Source organism: Cebus imitator, unplaced genomic scaffold (genome assembly GCF_001604975.1).
Source record: "Cebus imitator isolate Cc_AM_T3 unplaced genomic scaffold, Cebus_imitator-1.0 Scaffold263, whole genome shotgun sequence".
NCBI lineage: Eukaryota > Metazoa > Chordata > Mammalia > Primates > Cebidae > Cebus > Cebus imitator.
Genome location: NW_016107578.1, coordinates 2,160,544 through 2,171,971, shown reverse-complemented (window position 1 = coordinate 2,171,971; position 11,428 = coordinate 2,160,544). Strand labels below are relative to the sequence as shown.

Genomic DNA, 11,428 nt, shown 5'->3' with positions numbered 1-11,428 from the left:
TTTTTTTTGAGATGGAGTCTGGCTTCCATTGCACAGGCTGGAGTGCAGTGTCGCGATCTAGGCTCACTGCAGCCTGCACTCCCAGGTTCAAGTGTTTATTCTTCAACCTCCCAAGTAGCTGGGATTACAGACTCGTGCTACCATGCCTGGGTAATTTTTGTATTTTTAGTAGAGATGGAGTTTTGCCGTGTTGGCCAGACTGGTCTCGAACTCCCGACCTCAGGTGATCCGCCCGCCTCGGCCTCCCAAAGTGGTAGGATCAGGAATTCAAGACCATCTTAGCCAACGTGGTGAAACCCCATCTCTACTAAAAATGTAAAAACTTGAATTCCTGATCCCAGCACTTTACATGTGGTGGCGCAAGACTGTAATCCCAGCTACTTGGGTCGCTGAAGCAGGAGAATTGCTTGAACCCAGGGGCCAGAAGTTGCAGTGAGCCAAGATCCTGCCACTACACCCCAGCCTGGGCGACAGAGTGAAACTCTATCTCAAATATAAACAAACAAACAAATAAATAAAATCTGCCAGACACAGTGGCTCATGCCTGTATCTGCATACCACCTGTATGTGCATAAAATTCTACCACTTTGGGAGGCTGAGGTGGGAGGATCATTTGAGCCCCAGAGCTCATGACTAGCCTGGACCACATAGCAAGCCCTGTCTCTATTATTATTTAAAAATTAAGGCCAGGTGCGGTGGCTCACACCTGTAATCCCAGCACTTTGGGAGGCCGAGGTGGGCGGATCACAAGGTCAGGAGTTCCAGACCAGCCTGGCCAAATGGTGAAACCCTGTCTCTGCTAAAAATACAAAATTTTAGCTGGGCACGATGGCAGGCGCCTGTAGTCCCAGCTACTCGGGAGGCTGAGGCAGGATAATCACTTAAACCCAAGTGGCAGAGGTTGCAGTGAGCCGAGATTGCGCCACTACATTCCAGCCTGGGTAATGGAGACTCCATCTCAAATAATAATACTAGTGATAAAATAAAATAAATATCATTCTCCACTAAAATGAACCAGGGCTCTTTCAAGGAATGTTTTATTCCAGGGCTGGGCAAGGCAAAATACAAGACAAGCCAGCGTAGTAGAGCTTGTTGAACCAATTAGTAAGGAAATGCTCCAAGAAGAAATTAGAAAGTCATCACTTGGTAACCATTATGATAATAACTGATTCAGGCAAGTGTCATCAATTGATATTAAGTTGCTGGAAACTGAATGTGTTGAGGAACAGGCTATTTAATTACTTTCAAAGTATCTCCTCAGAAAGCAGTTACCAACAAAGTATAAAGCCAGGAGGTGGCTCATGCCTGTAATCCCAGCTACTTGGGAGGCTGAGGCAGGAGAATCACTTGAATCTATCCGAGAGGTGGAGGTTGCAGTGAGTCAAGAACGGGCCATTGCACTCCAGCCTGGGTGACTGAGCAAGACTCCATCTCAAAAAAAAAAAGAAAGAAAGAAAGGAAGAAAGTATCTCCCCAGAAAGCACTTATTAACAGTGTAAAGCCAGGCTCAAAGTGCTGGGACTACGCCTGTATTCCCAGCACTTTGGGAGGCAGAGGCAGGTGGATCGCCTGAGGTTAGGAGTTTGAGACCATCCTGGTCAACATGGCAAAACCCCATCTCTACTAAAAATACAAAAGTTAGCCCGGCATGGTGGTGCGGGTCTGTACTCCCAGGAACTCAGGAGGCTGAGGCACGAGGATCGCTTGAACCAGGAGACAGAGGCTGCAGTGAGCTGAGATCTCGCCATTGCACTGTAGCCTGGGTGACAAAATGAGACTCCCTCTCAAAATAAATAAATAAAATATTAAAACAAACAAAGTGTAACATAGTAACTCACACTGGAGAAACTGGCAGGCCATTTCAACCAAGTTAGCATAATGGGTAGTGGACAAAATCAACATTGTATGCATCCTGAAAACACAATGTCACTTCTGTGTTTCCTGCCACAAATGCAAAATCATGAGTAAGTATTAGACAAATACTAATGGAAGGGCTTTCTGAAAAATGACTAGCCTGGAATTTTTGAAAAATATGGATGTCATGGAGAGAAGGTAAGATTGATAAAATGTTCCAGAAAGAGTCATAACAGCAAAAGGCAACACTTGATCTTGGGATGAATGTAGGATTTTTTTTTTTTTTTTAAGGAAAGGAAGGGGAGGGGAGAGGAGGAGACTTTTTTTTTTTTTTGACACAGGATCTTGCTCTGTTGCACAGGCTGGAATGCAGTGGTGAGGTCATGGGTCACTGCAGCCTAGAACTCCTGGGCTCGAGTGATCCTCTCACATCAGCCTCCCAAGTAGCTAGGACCACTGGAGCATGCCACTACACCTGGCTAATATTTTTATTTTACTTTGTAGAGATGGGGTTTCACTATGTTGCCCAGGCTGATCTCACACTCCTGGACCCCAGAGACCTTCCTGCCTTGGGCTCCCAATGAACTGGGATTACAGACGTGAGTCACTGTGCCTGGTCTGAATTTTGGATTTTTAAAGGACTTTATTGAAAACTTTTTTTTTTGAGATGGAGTCTGGCTCTGTTGCCCAGGCTAGCGTGCAATGGCAAGATCTCTGCTCACTGCAACCTCCGCCTCGCAGGTTCAAGCGATTCTCCTGCCTTGGCCTGATGAGTAGCTGGGATTACAGGTGCTGCCACCAAGCCCAGCTAATTTTTTTTTTTTTTTTTTGTAGAGATGGGGTTTCTCCATGTTGGCCAGGCTGGTCTCAAACCGCTAACCTCAGATGATCCAAGTGCTGAAATTACAGGCATGAGTCACTGCACCCAGCCTTTGAATGGGTTTTGGGAATTACACAATAATATTAGATGAACATTAATTTTCTGATTTTGAATGTTACACTGTGATTATGTGCAAAAGTGTGCTTATATTTAGGAAACATATAGTGCAGTCTTTTTTAAAAAAAATTGATATGTCTTAGAGATGGGGGTAGGTGAGTTTGCTATGTTGCCTAGGCTGGCCTTGAACTCCTGGGCTCAGGTGATCCTCTTGCCTCAGCCTCCTGAGCAGCTGGGACTACAGTCCCACGCCACCATGGTTGGCTAACTTATTTGTAAATTTTTGGATTTTGAGACAGTCTCACTCTGTTGTCTAGGCTGGAGTGTAGTGGCACGATCTCGGCTCACTGCAACTTCTGCCACCTGGGTTCAAGCAATTCTCCTGCTTCAGCCTCCCGAGTAGCTGGGATTACAGGCGCCTGCCACCGCACTGGCTAATTTTTGTATTTTTAGTAGAGACGGGATTTTACCATGTTGGCCAGGCTGGTCTTGAACCCCTGACCTCAGGTGATCTGCCCACCACTTTTAAATTGTTTGTAGAGACGGGATCTCAAATTAATCTCACTATATTGTCCAAGCTGGTCCCCATCTTCTGGGCTCCAGTGATCCTTCCGTCTCGGCCTCCCAGAGTGCTGGGATTACAGTGCTGGGATTACTGCGCCCGGCCAGTCTTAAAAAAAAAAAGTTGAATTCTGCTGCGGTTTTATTGATTAGAGAACGCCGGCGGTCTGCAGGTGGCGCAGCAGCACCCCTCGCGCCCGGGGCGGGGCTGGGGCGGGGCCAGTGCTGTGGGCGGAGCCAAGACGCGGCAGGGGCGGGGCCAGTAGCAGCGGCGCAGCTGGGCCTGTGCGGCCCAGGGCGTCCCCCGTCGCCTCCGGCCCCGCCTCTCGGGGCGGGGCGTGCATGGCGATTGGCAAGTGAGGGCGAGAGGCGGTCGCTATTGGCCCGCAGCGCTGTCTGCTCGGCGGGCGGTGCCCGAACGCAGGTGCCGGCCAGAGCGGACCTAGTGGCGCCGACGTGCCGGGCCGGGCAGGGACCCGGGCCGGGGCGAACGGAGGGGCCTGTGCGGCCGCCCGGCCCGGCCGCGGATCAGGTAGGCACGGGCCTGCAGGTAGGGCCGGGGGACGCCAGTCCGCGCGCCGGCTCCGGGTTCGAGGCCGGAACTCAGTATCCGGGAGGGACGGCAGGGCTGGATCCCTTGGCCACAGCTTTCTTGGGGACGCGGGGACCCTAGTTCCCGTGCCAAAGCCGGTGGAAGGTCCCTGGGGCCCGGCACACAGTAGACGCCTCTCCAAGCCTTGGTTTCCCCACCTGTAAAATTGGGTCATCCCATTGTCAACCTGATGGGTCTTCTGGGTGGATTCAGAAGGTGGCTGGTGCAGAGAGCGCTTGGCACACAGTAGGCAACTACTGAGTGGCCAGTGCCCTTCCCCAACCTTCTTCTCAGAGTCGCTCTGCCTACAAAATAGTAAGTTACAATATAATGAGCCAGCCACTTTGCACAAAGATCTTCAAACAGGATGCCCTGTGCTGTGTGGGTGCTCAAAACAGGGTAGTCAGAATGAGTATGATGAGCTCGTTCAGTTCTTTTGAAACCGTACTGACTAGGTGGAAGCACTAGAAATGTCCCCTGTTATACAGATGAGAGAGTCCAGGCTCAGAGAGGCTAAGTGTCTTGCCCAGGGCCACACAGCACATAGGGAGTAGAGCTGGGATTGGAACCTCCCTTCTCATGCAGGGCCTAAAAGAACTGAAGGACGCACAGGAGCCTCTCTATGGTGAGGGAATAGAAATGAATGCAATGACAGCCTCCACATTTACCCTACAAAATATTAATAGTGAGCTTTTATTAAGCACTTACTGACTGTGTGACCTCTCATCAACAGCTCTGTAAACTGATCATAGTTATTAGAATAAGAGCTAATATTGGCCAGGCGAGGTGGCTCACACTTGTAATCCCAGCACTTTGGGAGACCAAGGTGGGCAGATCACAAGATCAGGAGTTCAAGACCAGCCTGACCAACATGGTGAAACCCCGTCTCTACTAAAAATACAAAAATTAGCTGGGCACAGTGGTGCACCCCTGTAATCCCAGCTACTCAGGAGGCTGAGGCAGGAGAATCACTTGATACTGGGAGGTGGAGATTACAGTGAGACGAGATCACGCCACTGCACTCCAGCCTGGTGAACAGAGCAGGACTGCGTTTAAAAAAAAGTAAAGAGCTAATATTATGAACTACATATCATTATGATGCCCCTCTTTTTAAAAAAATTTTTGGGACAGAGTCTCACTCTGTCACCCAGGCTGGAGTGCAGTGGTACAATCTCGGCACACTGCAACCTTCACCTCCCAAGTTCAAGTGATTCTCCTGTCTCAGCCTCCCAAGTGGCTGGGATTACAGGCAGGCACCACCATGCCCAGCAAATTTTTGTATTTTTAGTAGAGATGGGATTTTGACATGTTGGCCAGGCTGGTCTCGAACTCCTGATGTCAAGTAATTCACTTGCCTCGGCCTCCCAAAGTGCTGGCATTACAGGCATGAGCCATTGCACCCGGCCTCCTTTTTTTTTAGATGGAGCCTCTCTCTGTTGCCCAGGCTGGAGTGCGGTGGCACAATTACAGCTCACTGCAACGTCTGCCTCCCAGGTTCAAGTGATTCTCCCGCCTCAGCCTCCCAAGTAGCTGAGATTACAGGTGCCCACCACCATGCCCAGCTAATTTTTGTCTTTTTTAGCTGAGACAGGGTCTCATCATGTTGGCCAGGCTGGTCTCAAACTCCTGGCCTCAAATGATCCACCTTCCACGAGCTCCCAAACCTGCTGGGATTACAGCTGTGAGCCACTGTGCCCGGCCTATAATGCCCATTTTATAGATGAGAATACTGTGGCTGAGAGAGTAAACAGCTGCCTGAGATCACACTGCAGGAAGTTTTAGGGCCCTCTGTTTCCTACCTTTAGGAAAAGGAGGCTGGGCAGGTATGGAATAGACTGGGGTGGGGGCCTCAGTGTCACCCCAAACAAGCCTAGCCAAGGATGAGCTTTACTTGATGAATTCAGCCGGGAGGCTTCTTCTCAGTAGACCCCTCCATAGACACAGTCCCCCAGCTCCATCATTAGAATGAAGCCCAGAGAAGCAAAGTGACTTGAACCAGGACACCCAGCATCCCAGAGAAGCAAAGTGACTTGAACCAGGACACCCAGCATCGGTGGCAGAGCCAGGAGAGCCAGGAGTTAAAGAACCAAGGTCTCTTGAGGTCCAGACCCACTCTCTGGAGTGTTTTAAGTTTGAATTCTGATACCACCCATTCCTAGCTGTCTGATTGTGGGGAAATAGGTGCCTCTCTCTGAGCCTCAGCCTCTCTCCCCATTATAGGGTATTATTATTGGTTTGTTGTGAAGACTCAATGAGATCTATCCCCAGGCTTGGCATGGTGGCTCATGCTGGTAATCCCAATACTTTGTGAGCTTTGTGAGGCTGAGGCGGGCAGATCACTGGAACCCAGGAGTTCAGGACCAGCCTGGGCAACATGGCAAAACACCATCTCTACAAAAAATTAGCAGGGCTTGGTGGTGTGCAGAGCTACTCAGGAGGCTGAGGTGGTAGGATCACCTGAACCTGGGGTGGTGGAGCTGTGATTCCTCCACTGCCCTCCAGCCTTGTGGGTGACAGAGTGAGACCCTGCCAAAAAAAAAAAAAAAAAAAAAAAGATGAAAGAAAAGAAATACGCCAGGCACACGGTGATTCAAGCCTGTAACCTCAGCACTTTGGAAGGCTGAGGCAGGTGTGGTCAGGAGTTTGAGGCCAGCCTGCCCAACATGGTGAAACCACATCTCTACTAAAAATACAAAAAATTAGCTGGGCATAGTGGCGGGCACCTGCAATCCCATCTACTCCGGAGGCTGAGACAGGAGAATCACTTGAAGCTGAGAAGCTGAGATCGTGCCATTGCACTGCACCCTGGGCAACAAGAGTGAAACTCTGTCCCCATCAAAAACAAAAAACAAAAAACAGGCAAAAGAAAGAAAAGAAATAAAGGAATCTCCTGGGTACTGGCCACGTTGTGCTGGAGGCATCAGCTCGCTTTCCCATTCCTGCAGCCCCAGAGCTGAGTCCAACCTGCAGTCACCCTCTCTTTGTGTCCGGCCTCAAGTTTGGCCTCTTCCATGCCTGGGCCTCTGTGGTCTGAGTGGACTTCTAGCATCTAAACATTTCTGATGCCCACCACAGGGGCTGGCTGACCAGGACTGGAGGGTCGAGAGATGTGGCTCTCCCACGCTGTTCTTATACGGATTGAGGATTGAGAAATGACTGCAGCTTGGCTGGGTGCAGTAGCTCATGCCTATAATCCCAGCACTTTGGAAGGCTGAGAAGGGTGGATTATGAGGTCAGGAATTTGAGACCAGCCTGGCCAACATGGTAAAAGCCCCGTCTCTACTAAAAATACAAAAATTATCAGGGTGTGGTGGTGAGCTGTAATTCCAGCTATTCGGGAGGCTGAGTCAGGAGAATCACTTGAACCTGGGAGGCAGAGGCTGTGGTGAGCCAAGATTGCACCACTGTACTCCAGCCTAGGCAACAAAAGCAAAACTCCATCTCAAAAAATAAATAAATGGGCAGGGTGAGGTGGCTCACGCCTATAATACCAGCACTTTGGGAGGCTGAGGCTAGTACATCACAAGGTCAGGAGTTCAAGACCAGCCTGGCCCATATGGTGAAACCCCATCTCTATAAAAATACAAAAACTAGCTGGGCATGGTGGCATGTGCCTGTAGTCCCAGCTACTCGGGAGGCTGAGGCAGAAGTATTGCTTGAACCCAGGAGGTGGAGGTTGCAGTGAGCTGAGATGGTGCCACTGCACTCCAGCCTGGGCAACAGAGCGAGACTCCTTCTCACAAAAAATAAATAAATAAAATAAAATAAAAATACAAAAATTAACCAGGCGTGGTGGTGAGTGCCTGTAATCCCAGCTACTTGGGGTGCTGAGGCAGGAGAATCCCTTGAACCCGGAAGTGGAGGTTGCAGTGAGCCGAGATCGCACAATTGCACTCCAGCCCAAGGCAACAGAGCGAGACTCCACCTCAAAAAAATTAAGAAAAGAGAAATGACTGCAGCAGCAACCACACATACAGCAGCTCTGGGCTAGACACAGGGCTAGGTTCTGGGGACAGCAGGAGGCAATCTGATAGGATCTCCTTTTTATAGAATTCTCTGTAGGATGAGATGACAGACATGGTTAAATACATAGATGAATAAGTAGAATATTTCAGACAGGGACACATGCCACGAGGGGAATCATGTGGACTCCAATCATGATTGATTGATTGAGACAGGGTGTTGCTCTGTGGTTGAGGCTGCAGCAAGTGATGATTGTACCACTGCACTCCAGCCTGGCCTCAAGTGATTCTCCCACCTGAGCCTCCTAAGTAACTGGGATTACAGGCGCACACCACCATGCCCAGCTCATTTTTGTATTTTTTGTAGAAACGGGGTTTTGGTATGCTGCCCAGGCTTCTCTCAAACTCCTGGGCTCAAGCGATCCTCCCACCTCAGCCTCCCAAAGTGTTGGGATTAATAGGTGTGAGCCAATGCACCCGGCTCCCAGACAGCATTGTCAAAGAAGGCTTCCCCAGGAAGGTGACCTTTGAAGGAGATACTTATAAAAACTGTCTCGAGTTCAGTAAGATGATGACTATGTATGGAGATTGCTTGGCACAGTATTCGGTTCTTTTTTTCTTTTTTTTGGAGACCATGTCTCACTCTGTCGCCCAGGCTAGAATGCAGTGGTGCGATCTCAGCTCACTGCAACCTCTACCTCTCGGGTTCAGGCGATTCTCCTGCCTCAGCCTCCCCAGTAGCTGGGACTGCAGGCGCACGCTACCAAACCCGGCTAACTTTTTGTATTTTTAGTAGAGACAGGGTTTCACCATGTTAGCCAGGGTGGTCTCTGTCTCCTGACCTTGTGATCCGCCCGCCTCGGCCTCGAACAGTGTTGGGCTTACAGACATGAGCCACCATGCCCGGCCCTCAGTTCTTAATAGATAGAAGCTACTAGTATAATTTTGGTGGTTTTCAGGCCTTGCATTAGCAGATTTACCTGTGTGGTTTTTTGTTGTTGTTGTTGTTATTTAGTCTTTACTTCATAATCATAAACTTTTTTTTTTTTTTTTTTTTTTGACACGGAGTTTCGCTTGTTACCCAGGCTGGAGTGCAATGGCGCAATCTCGGCTCACTGCAACCTCCGCCTCCTGGGTTCAGGCAATTCTCCTGCCTCAGCCTCCTGAGTAGCTGGGATTACAGGCATGTGCCACCATGCCCAGCTAATGTTTTGTATTTTTAGTAGAGACGGGGTTTCACCATGTTGACCGGGATGGTCTCGATCTCTTGACCTCGTGATCCACCCGCCTCGGCCTCCCAAAGTGCTGGGATTACAGGCTTGAGCCACCGCGCCCGGCCATAATCATAAACTTAACTCTGCAATCCAGCTAGGCATGAAAGGGAACAAGGAAAACATGGAACCCAAAGGGAACTGCAGCGAGAGCACAGATTTTAGGATACTGCCAGCAAACGGGGTGGAGGGGTGCTCTCCTGAGCTACAGAAGGCATGGTCTGGTGGTTAAGATAAAACACAAGTCAAACTTATTAAAGTTGTCCACAGTCAGCAGCGGTGATCTTCTTGCTGGTCTTGCCATTCCTGGACCCAAAGCGCTCCACGGCCTCCACAATATTCATGCCTTCTTTCACCTTGCCAAAGACCACATGCTTGCCATCCAACCACTCAGTCTTGACAGTGCAGATGAAAAACTGGGAACCGTTTGTGTTGGGTCCAGCATTTGCCATGGACAAGATGCTGGACCTGTGTGCTTTAGGATGAAGTTCTCATCATCAAATTTCTCCCCGTAGATGGACTTGCCACCAGTGCCATTATGGCGTGTGAAGTCACCACCCTGACACATAAACCCTGGAATAATTCTGTGAAATCAGAAACCCTCATAACCAAATGCTTTCTCTCCAGTGCTCAGAGCACGAAAGTTTTCTGCTGTCTTTGGAATCTTGTCTGCAAACAGCTGGAAAGAGATGTGGCCCAAGGGCTCGCCGTCGCTGGCAATGTCAAAGAACACGGTGGGGTTGACCATGGCTGATACTAGAAGACTCCAGGTGGCGGCGGCATCTGCAAAGCCCTGTGTGGTTTTTTTTCTTTCTGATAGAAGAAACGTTAGAACATTATATACAGGAGCTAGGATGTTTCCTGTAATGTCCAGTTATTTGCAAAAATGTAAAGATGGGGCTGGGGGTAGTGGCTCATGCCTGTAATCCCAGCACTTTGAGAGGCCAAAGCGGGCAGATTACTTGAGGTCAGGAGTTCGAGACCAGCCTGGCCAACATGGTGAAACCTCGTCTGTACTAAAAATACAAAAATGAGCTGGGTTTAGTGGTGGACACCTGTAGTCCCAGCTACTCAGGAAGCTGAGGCAAGAGAATCGCTTGAACCCAGGAGACAGAGGTTATAGTGAGCCAAAATTGTACCACTGCACTCCAGCCTGGGTGACAGAGTAAGCCTCTGCCTCAAAAAAGAAAAAAAAGAGTTAGCCAGTTATTGTGGCATGTGCCTGTAATCCCAGTTACTCAGGAGGCTAAGGCAGGAGAATTGCTTAAACCTGGGAGGCAGAGGTTGCAGTGAGCCAACATCGCACCACTGCCCTCCAGCCTGAGCAACAGAGCAAGACTCCATCTCAAAAACAAAAAAAAAATTAGCTGGGTGTGGTGATGCATAGCTGCAGTCCCAGCTACTCAAGAGGCTGAAGCAGGAGACTCTCTTGAACCCGGGAGGGTAAGGTTGTAGTGAGCTGAGATCACACCACTGCCCTCCAGCCTGGGCTACAGAGTGACACCCTCTCTCTTTTTTTTTTTCGATGGAGTCTTGTTTTGTTGCCCAGGCTGGAGTTCCCTGGCTTTGTGACATCTTGACTCACTGCAAACTCCGCCTCTTGGGTTCAAGCAGTTCTCCTGCCTCAGACACCCAAGTGCCTGGGATTACAGGTGCCTACCACCCCACCTGGCTAATATTTGTACTTCAAGTAGAGGCGGGGTTTTGCTATGTTGTCCAGGCTGGTCTCAAACTCCTGACCTCAGGTGATCCACCCACCTCAGCCTCCCAAAGTGCTGGGATTATGGGAGTGAGCCACTATGCCTGGCCAAGACCATGTCTTGGAAAAAAAGAAGGAAAAAGAAATGTAAAGACCTATCCTCAGAGGGGCCAGGACCGGAGGAAGGGACTTTCCTCTGCCCTTCTTCCCGTAAAGAGCCCAGCAGCTTCCCTTCTGGCCTCTGAGCTAAAGGTTCTGGTTGCAGGGACTTGGGAGGGACAGCAGCAGGCACCCGTGTCAGGCCCGGCCACTGCCCTGTGCATGTTATCTCAGGCCTGCAGCCTTCCTCTTGGGCCCCTGCCTTTGGGCAATACTTGCTTATCTGGCCTGCAGGGGCCTGCTGTGATGCTCAGAAGAACATGTAGAGCCAGGCAGGCTGCTGGCTGAGCTGTCTAGAGGGCATTTATCCATCGGTGGACTGTCCTAGTACAACAGTTAGTCAATAAGTGCTCTCACCTCCCCACTTTGGGTCTCAGATTTTTTTTTTTTTTT

At 49.8% G+C, this 11,428-nt stretch overlaps 1 protein-coding gene and 1 pseudogene across 3 annotated transcripts in view; one reads left to right on the top strand and one right to left on the bottom strand.

Annotated features, from left to right (window-relative positions):
• The first annotated feature begins 3,736 nt into the window (after positions 1-3,736).
• Positions 3,737-11,428, top strand: part of MARCHF2 (membrane associated ring-CH-type finger 2) — a 22,437-nt gene continuing 14,745 nt past the window's right edge. For both annotated transcript variants that reach the window (XM_017500093.1, XM_017500090.1), the window contains exon 1: positions 3,737-3,884. The gene's annotated coding sequence lies outside the window, so the exon portion shown is untranslated. The remainder of the gene's footprint in view (positions 3,885-11,428) is intronic.
• On the bottom strand, positions 9,245-9,940 carry LOC108283636 (annotated as a pseudogene). Its single transcript, XR_001816907.1, has one exon. The product of XR_001816907.1 is annotated as a peptidyl-prolyl cis-trans isomerase A-like (transcript).